Here is a 7,317-nt window from a genome sequence, read left to right on the forward strand (position 1 = left end):
GAGGGCAGTCCCCATCCACGGGGAGCAGCAGCTCCGGGAGGACCTGTTGTTGAATGGAAGTAATTAAGGGAAGGTGTCTGCAGAGTGAGAACACTGTGGCTTGTTGCACAAATGCTGCAGCTTGGGGACAGGCATCATGGTTGGGTTTGCAGCAGGGAAGTGCTGCCTGCTCTGGTGTGTGGTCACTGGTGAAAGTGGGGTGATGCTGCTGGGGGTGACACCAATGAGCTGGTGTTGGTGAGGCATGCAATAAGGACCTTGGGTGCTGAGGCAGCCCTTTGCTCTAAGCCCTTATTGGTGCTGGGGACTGTGACCCATCCCTGGCTAAGGAGCACTGGGAGCAGAGACTGGGATTGTAATTGGACTGGGAGAGCAGGCAGCCTGGGAGCACCTGGCCATGGCGAGCAGCAGATCCCACACTGGGTTTGACAGCAGCAAGGGCTGCAGGAGGTGGCACAGGGGCAGATGGACAGTGGGCATGTTGGTAATGGGTATATGGTTCGACCTGGTCGATCTTAGAGATCTTTTCTGATCTTAATGGTTCCATGATTTAGTGATTTAATAGTGATTTAATGATTCAGGTGGTGGCAAAACCTCATTTCCTTCCTTTTGGGAAGAGTGGGAGCAGTTTGCAGGAGAGGCAAAAAGCTCGTCCTCTGCTTGGGTCTGATAGGAAGCAGCCCCTGGTTCCCTTATTTGGGATATTTTGTCATGGCGGTGCCACTGAGCATAAGGATTTGCTGAATGGACCTTCTTGTCCTGAACTTCTGAAAAGCCACATCCCCCTCTGCCATGTGCGTGGGGAACAAAGGCTGGGCAGGGAGCTGCCCGCTATTAATACATCAAGGGGCAGCACCAGGAAGGGAGACGAGCTGTGTGCTCCGGGAGACAATGTTGGCACCAGAACAAATGGGATTGGAACTGGACAGGAATAAATGGAGACTGGAAATTAGGGAGGCTTTAATCCTCTGCAGATGCTGCCAGGGCTGTGCAGTCAGTGCACTGGGATGGGAAAGGGACATCTGGGAATGTGGTGCAGGGGTGGCTGAGTGCAGTTCTATGTGCATCCTGCAGGAACCAGCCTGGGGCAGCCATGCACTGGGCATGCAATGGAGGCAATGTATGATGACAATTGGGGAATCAGGTTGGGATTAGAGAGTGATTTACACCCAGAGCTGGATACTAAACTTCATGTGGAGCGCTGTAGGGTTCACCATCTGTGCCCATAGCTGCGCAGGGTGGTGGTGTACAGGGTGGAGCTGTAGTGCTGATGGTTCCCAAAGTGATGTTCTTGGTGGTGGTGAGACCAGGAGTCTCTCAGCCAGTTGAATTGCTTCCAGCAATGGCTCATCCTGCCGGGCTCTGCAGCCACACGGGGGGCATGGAAACCATGGCTGGGATGGGAATCAGCAGCAGGCAATGTTTTTTGTCTCAAATCGCACAATGTAATTAACGCCGGTGATCAACGTGGAACTCGCTGGCTGTGCAGTGCTAATAATATGCTCCTCTTTCTGCTCCTGGATGAGGAGCTGGGATGTGCTGCGGTCGCTCTGCGTGCTGCCATCCCCCCCTTGCGGCCGCCCGGCGTAGCACCGATCCCGGCTGCGCGGAGCTGCGGCTGCCCGAGCTCGGGATGGCACCCAAGGGGGGGACCCGGCACTTGGCCTTGTTGAACCTCATCCCATTCACCTCCAGCTTATCCAGATCCTTCTGAAGGGCCTCCCCACCTTCAGGCAGATCGACACCACCTCCCGACTTGGTGCCATCTGCAAACTTACTGAGGGCACACTCAATCCCCTCATCTAGGTCATCAGTGAAGATGTTAAACCAGGAGTGCTGATAGATGGCTAAGAGTGGCTCAGCAATCACCCCCACCAGCTCCCTCAGCACCCAAAGGTGGAGCCCATCCAGTCCCATGGACTTGTGACAGTCCAGATGGAGGAGGAGCTCTCTGTCTCCACCTGAATCATCAGGGCTGTATTCTGTGTAGCATCCCAGACTTCCAGATCAGGGTGTAAAGTGCCCTGAAGATACAGATCTGCCTATTAAAGACAGATTTAAAGAAGGCGTTGAGGACCTCAGCCCTGTCTTTATTCTCAGTGTTCACATTCCCCGCTGCATCAAGTAAAAGGTGGAAATTCTCCCCGGTTCTTCTCTTACCGTTGATATATTTGTAAAAGGATTTATTGTCTTTTACTGCAGTGGCCAATCTGAGTTCAAGTTGGGCTTTTGCCTTCCTAACTTCCTCCCCACAAACCTTAGCAACTTCCCTGTAATCTCCCCATGTAGTCTGTCCCTTCTTGCAGAGGACACAGACTCTCACTAATTGCCCTCGTGCAGCCCTGGGGCTCTGCAGCCAATGCGTCCCTGTGGTTCAGAGCCGCCATGAGCCACCTCCCTCAGGCTGTCCCCGCTGACGCCGTGTCACCCGCTGTCACCCTTCCTTGTCTGGGAAGAGGTGAGCAGTGACCGACCTGCACACCCACATGGAGCTCACAGGGCTTGCACCAACCCCAGTGGCTGAATCACTGGGTAATTGGGGTTGGGAGGTGGTGGCTTCACCCAGCCTTCCGAGGGCTTCTCAACACATTGCTCCTTGCACAAAATTCTTCCCAAATTTGGCTCACTTCTGTCCTTTCTCCAGTTCCACCACCCCTGAACCGTTATTACATTGCCATTTCCTCAGCCCAGCAGTCTCTGGGTCTCACTTTGCTGCTCCCACCCAGCGCTGCTCCCATTAGATGCTTCTCCCTGTTTCTGCTGTGATTCAATGCTCACAGCTGCTGCTCCAGAGCCAGAGAAGGATCCCACCCAGGAATTTCAAAATCAATTGGAACACGGATCATTGTCTCAGCAAGGGCTGGGCCTGCCCATGGTGCGGGGCTCAACAGGCACTGCTCAGCTGCAGCATTGATCCTCCCGTTGAGTATCGCATTGGTGGTGCCACGGGAGGGGAGGAAAATGCAGGAGGTGAAGGGGCAGCGTGTCCTCCGTCATCGTGCAGAAGGAAAGGATTAAAAAGCACACTGGCCCTATTTTGTCTTGGAAGGAAACCCCTCACAGCTCACCCATAAAAGCTGAATTCAGAAGCTCAGCGTAATCCAAACTTTTCCTCTGCTCTCTTAAAGAAACTGTTGGAACAGAGCGGGCTTAATGCCTTCTGAAGAGGCCCATTTATTTGCAAGCTGAAAGAAAGCATTAGAGTAATATCTGGGAAGGCAACATACAACAGCAGTGACCAGCCGAGGTGGGGCTGGGGTGAAGCTGCCCTCCCCATGCAGCTCGTTGCCCATTTCCCCTCATTTCCTGCCCATTTCCTCACTCCCTAAAAGGCATTGCCACACTCTGGTTTGCATTTTGGGTGCATTTTCTCCTGAAAAAACAAAGTACTTTCACAGGGAGGGGGAAGCAGGGTGGGCAGAAACTGCTCCAGGTACCAGCATCCCAGCAGCCAGGAACCACTCCTCACCCTGGGTTAACAAATGGGGACCCTCTTCATCATGTTTGTTCAAAATTCTGTTGGACATCTGATTCTGATTTGAAGCCTAATTATCTTTGATGAGAACTAATGAGAAGCTTTCAAAATGAGCGCAGGTGAACGTCTCCCTGCTGTCTCCTGCATGGAAACCCACATTTACCACCAGCTGCTAAAACAAATTTCTATGGGGCTAATCCAGACATGTCCAGGGCTCCACAAAGCCCCGCTTTGCCTTGCACCACTGTAATTGAGCAATTTCAGAGCTCACAGAGGGTCTTTTCTCACCTGGGACCATCTTATTGAGGTGTAGTTTTGTTTCCTAAAGGATTTTCCCTCCCATTGCTCTCAGTATGACTTTGCAAGTGGCAACTGGCTGCTAACCTCCTTGGGAAAGAAAATGAACATTGGAGGTTTTGAAGGTGCTGTTTTGCTTCAGTGAAAGGAAAACTTGGAAACCAGACTCTTAACTGGCTCCAGGGTTTAGGACCTCAATGCAGCTTGAAACCTGGCTGCAGTTTGGACTGGGTGGTGCCAAGGCTGGTGCTCAGGGGTGATGGTCCATCGTCCCATGGTTGATGGCCCATGGTCAGCAGTCATTGGTTCATGGTCAATAGTCGATTGTCCGTGGTCGATAGTCAGTGGTCAATAGCTGACAGTCAATGGTCAGTGATCAATGGTCAATGGTTGATGATGGGCAACAGTCAATGGTTGGTGGTCAATGACCGATGGTCAGTGGTTAATGATCCATGGTTGATGGTCAGCTGTTGATGGTCAATATTGGCTGGTCAGTAATTGATGGTCAATGACTGATGGTCACTGGTTGATGGTCAGTTGTTGATGGTGGGTGGCTGGTGAGTGAGCTGGCAGCATAGCAGCATGTGTGGGCTCTGCACTAACAGCAGCTCCTGCCTAGGTGGAGCTGCTTCTCTTCAGCATCATGGCATGTCCGGCGGCACTGCGGGTCTCATCACACAAACGCCTGGCTGCAGCTCTGAGGAAGGATAGGCAGGATAAGGCAAAGAAAACGTGTGGGTTTCTGTTTGCTTTCCATGCTCCCCCTTGAAGTACTGTGCGAAAGGTAATCGCTCCCAGAGGTTGGGCTTTGGCAATCCTTGTTACGCCACTGAAACCCTCAGATACGCCCTGGGTGAGCCTTGAGTGCGTCCCAGCCCTGGCTTCCTGGGAGGTGTGGGGACATGGGGATACGTGTGACCAGTTCTCCTTCATCTCCTATGGGCTGCTGCAGCCCAGCTCTACAGACGGTGCTTTTTATTTATTTATTTATTAAATTAAATCACAGCAATTAGAGAGCTGCAGGCAAACACCCAAACCTCAGAGCTGGGAAAAGTTGCCAATAGCTCCACCACTACATTCAACCAGTGACTTTTGTTCTCCTTGGCCTGGCTGAAACAAGGGCCACATTACAGCCCCAAATAGCTGCTTTTCAGGGACAGGTGGGTCACAGCAACCTTTGTTTTTCTGGAAGCAGCCAGCACATTGTGCGGGGAAGACTTTCCAAGGATGCTCCCCACGCCCTTGTCAGGAAATACCACGCTGCTCTCCTTATTGCCATGCCAATGTTTTTTTAATTGCCATAAATGATAGTCTCGGCAGGGACACGCTGTGTTTTCCCTTGGCTGACAGATTTTATTTTGAAATCACTCCTGTTTTGATCTTTGCATCTCTCCACCCTCAGGCTCATCTCTTGCCCTGCACGTTTGCTTTCCCGGTGCTCAAACCTTTGCTGAGCTCAGGTGTGAAAACACAGCAGTGCTGGTCACAGTGGGTCCACAGGGACATCACCCACTTTGAAGGCAGTGCAGAGGAGCTGTGTTTGCTTTGCAGAAGCCACAGCACAAGCAGGTGGCCGTCCCTGCTGGTGACTCACGTCCCCATGGACACTCGGGTAGCACTCGGAGTCCCAACTTTAGCCCAATTTTAGCCCTGGAGAGAGCCACAATGACAGAGACAGATGCATGGCTCCAGTCTGGGGGACCCAAAATATCCTCCTTTGCTCAGCCACGGTGCAGCCCCTGCCCAGTGCCTGTGTAGCCCAGCTCTGCCAGACCTGCTATTCCAGTGGGTGGGGTTGGCTTTGTCTCAGGTTATTCCAAGCTCGCTTTTGGCACGAGGCGCAGTGCTTGGTCCCAGCTGGGGCTGAACATCCCACCAACCCTACTGGGCATCTCCTTCATTGCCCTCATTTCTTAGACACCAACAAAGCCCTTTGGGACCTATGAAAACATTGGGTTTAATTCCCTTCTTTTAATTCAACGCTGAGTACGCCGCTGATTTTTATGAATTTATCAATTTTTCCTCCCACCACGAATATCTGCGCCGAGCCCTTCTGTCCCTGCAGCAACCATTTGCACCGTGCTTAAAATTGTTTCTAAACTTCCAGATCCATCTTCTGGATATCTTTACAGGCTCCCAGCCCACAGTGGGCCCTCTCCTTTCATTTTTTATTACCGGCATTTTTACCAGGATGACATTTTGACTGGTCTGGGAAATCTTCTCACCCGCCACACTGCTTCCTGACAATCAAGATTTAATCTTTCTGGAGAGGAATAAAGCAAAGGATGATAGAAAATGCTGCAGATCACTCCAGGATTGCAGAAATCCAGAGCACGGATGCTGTTCGCGCTGCAGCTCTGGCACAAGATGCTCCCATCTCCCTGCTACCCCTCTAATCTCCAGTTTAAATCTCCTGTGCTGCTGCCTTCAGCTTCTGATGGCTGGGAGAGCTGCTGCGTGGCAAAGCCCATCAGCACGGCCCTGTTTGTTCCATGCTGGGCTCTTCCAGCCCCAATGGCAGCCCTCTCCCAGAGCCTTTTTAACTCCAGTTCTTCCTCATTTCTCACCCGGGCTCCAACCAGCAGGTGCAGCACGGCTCCATCAAGCACAAATCCCTGGAAATCCACTCGGGATTTTCACAAAGTGAAAAAAACGATCCATTGGCCACGGTGCTGCGGGTCTTCATTTCTGACTATTGAGCTCAGACAGCTCATTTCCATGCAGCATTTCTGGGATGAAAGTAGAACATATGAGAGTATCCCAGCCCAGGAGGATGATGGTGTCCACGGGCACCATCGCAGCGATGGAAACTGGAACCATGCAGGATACGGGGCTGCAGCCATCCATGGATTTTCCATCTGCAGACTAACTCCAGAGCACAGACAGATCACAAACCGCACCGCTTTAATTACACCAGCACAGTCTTCACTCATTTGGTTAAGCCTGCGAGCTACAGAAAGAACTCTTTCCAAGTGCATGGCGTGAATTAACAGCTTCTCGCACGCAGCTGGGGCTGTGCTGTGCCACCGCCGTACCCCGGCGCACATCCCATAACCGGGGTTTAACCTGATTCCTGCTGTAATCTCCGCGCCCGGCTGGATCGAGCTGCAGCTCTTTGGTTTTGAAATCAGCCCAGGAAAAAAGAGCGAGTGCCGATCCTGGCTGTGCCCCGCTGCACCGCGGTGGGGACAAAGTCTGCTTCGAGGCGCTGCGAGGTCAGCCAGCAGCCGGCACCTCCCTGCTGGCACCGGGAGCGGAACGCTGCCTTCCTCCCCTCCGATCGATGTTCGCAGTGCTCCAAAGGCTTTTCACCCATTCTCTGATGTGCTTCTTCTTCTTCTTTTTCTCTATTTTTTTTTCCAGGTTTGGAAAGAAAATGGGCAGGAGCAGCATGCCAGGTTTTGGAACCATTGAGATGCACAGTGGGCACCCAACTTGTGAGCAGCCCCATTGCTGCAGCTCTGGAGTGGTTTTGTGCCCCGTTCCCACCTCTCTGCTCACTGAGCTCTTAACGAGTCTTGGGGTAAGCGCATAAAACAGGTGGG

The sequence above is a fragment of the Coturnix japonica genome, chromosome 14, assembly GCF_054131305.1.
Source record: "Coturnix japonica strain WE chromosome 14, WE-NBRP24, whole genome shotgun sequence".
NCBI classification, from domain to species: Eukaryota; Metazoa; Chordata; class Aves; order Galliformes; family Phasianidae; genus Coturnix; species Coturnix japonica.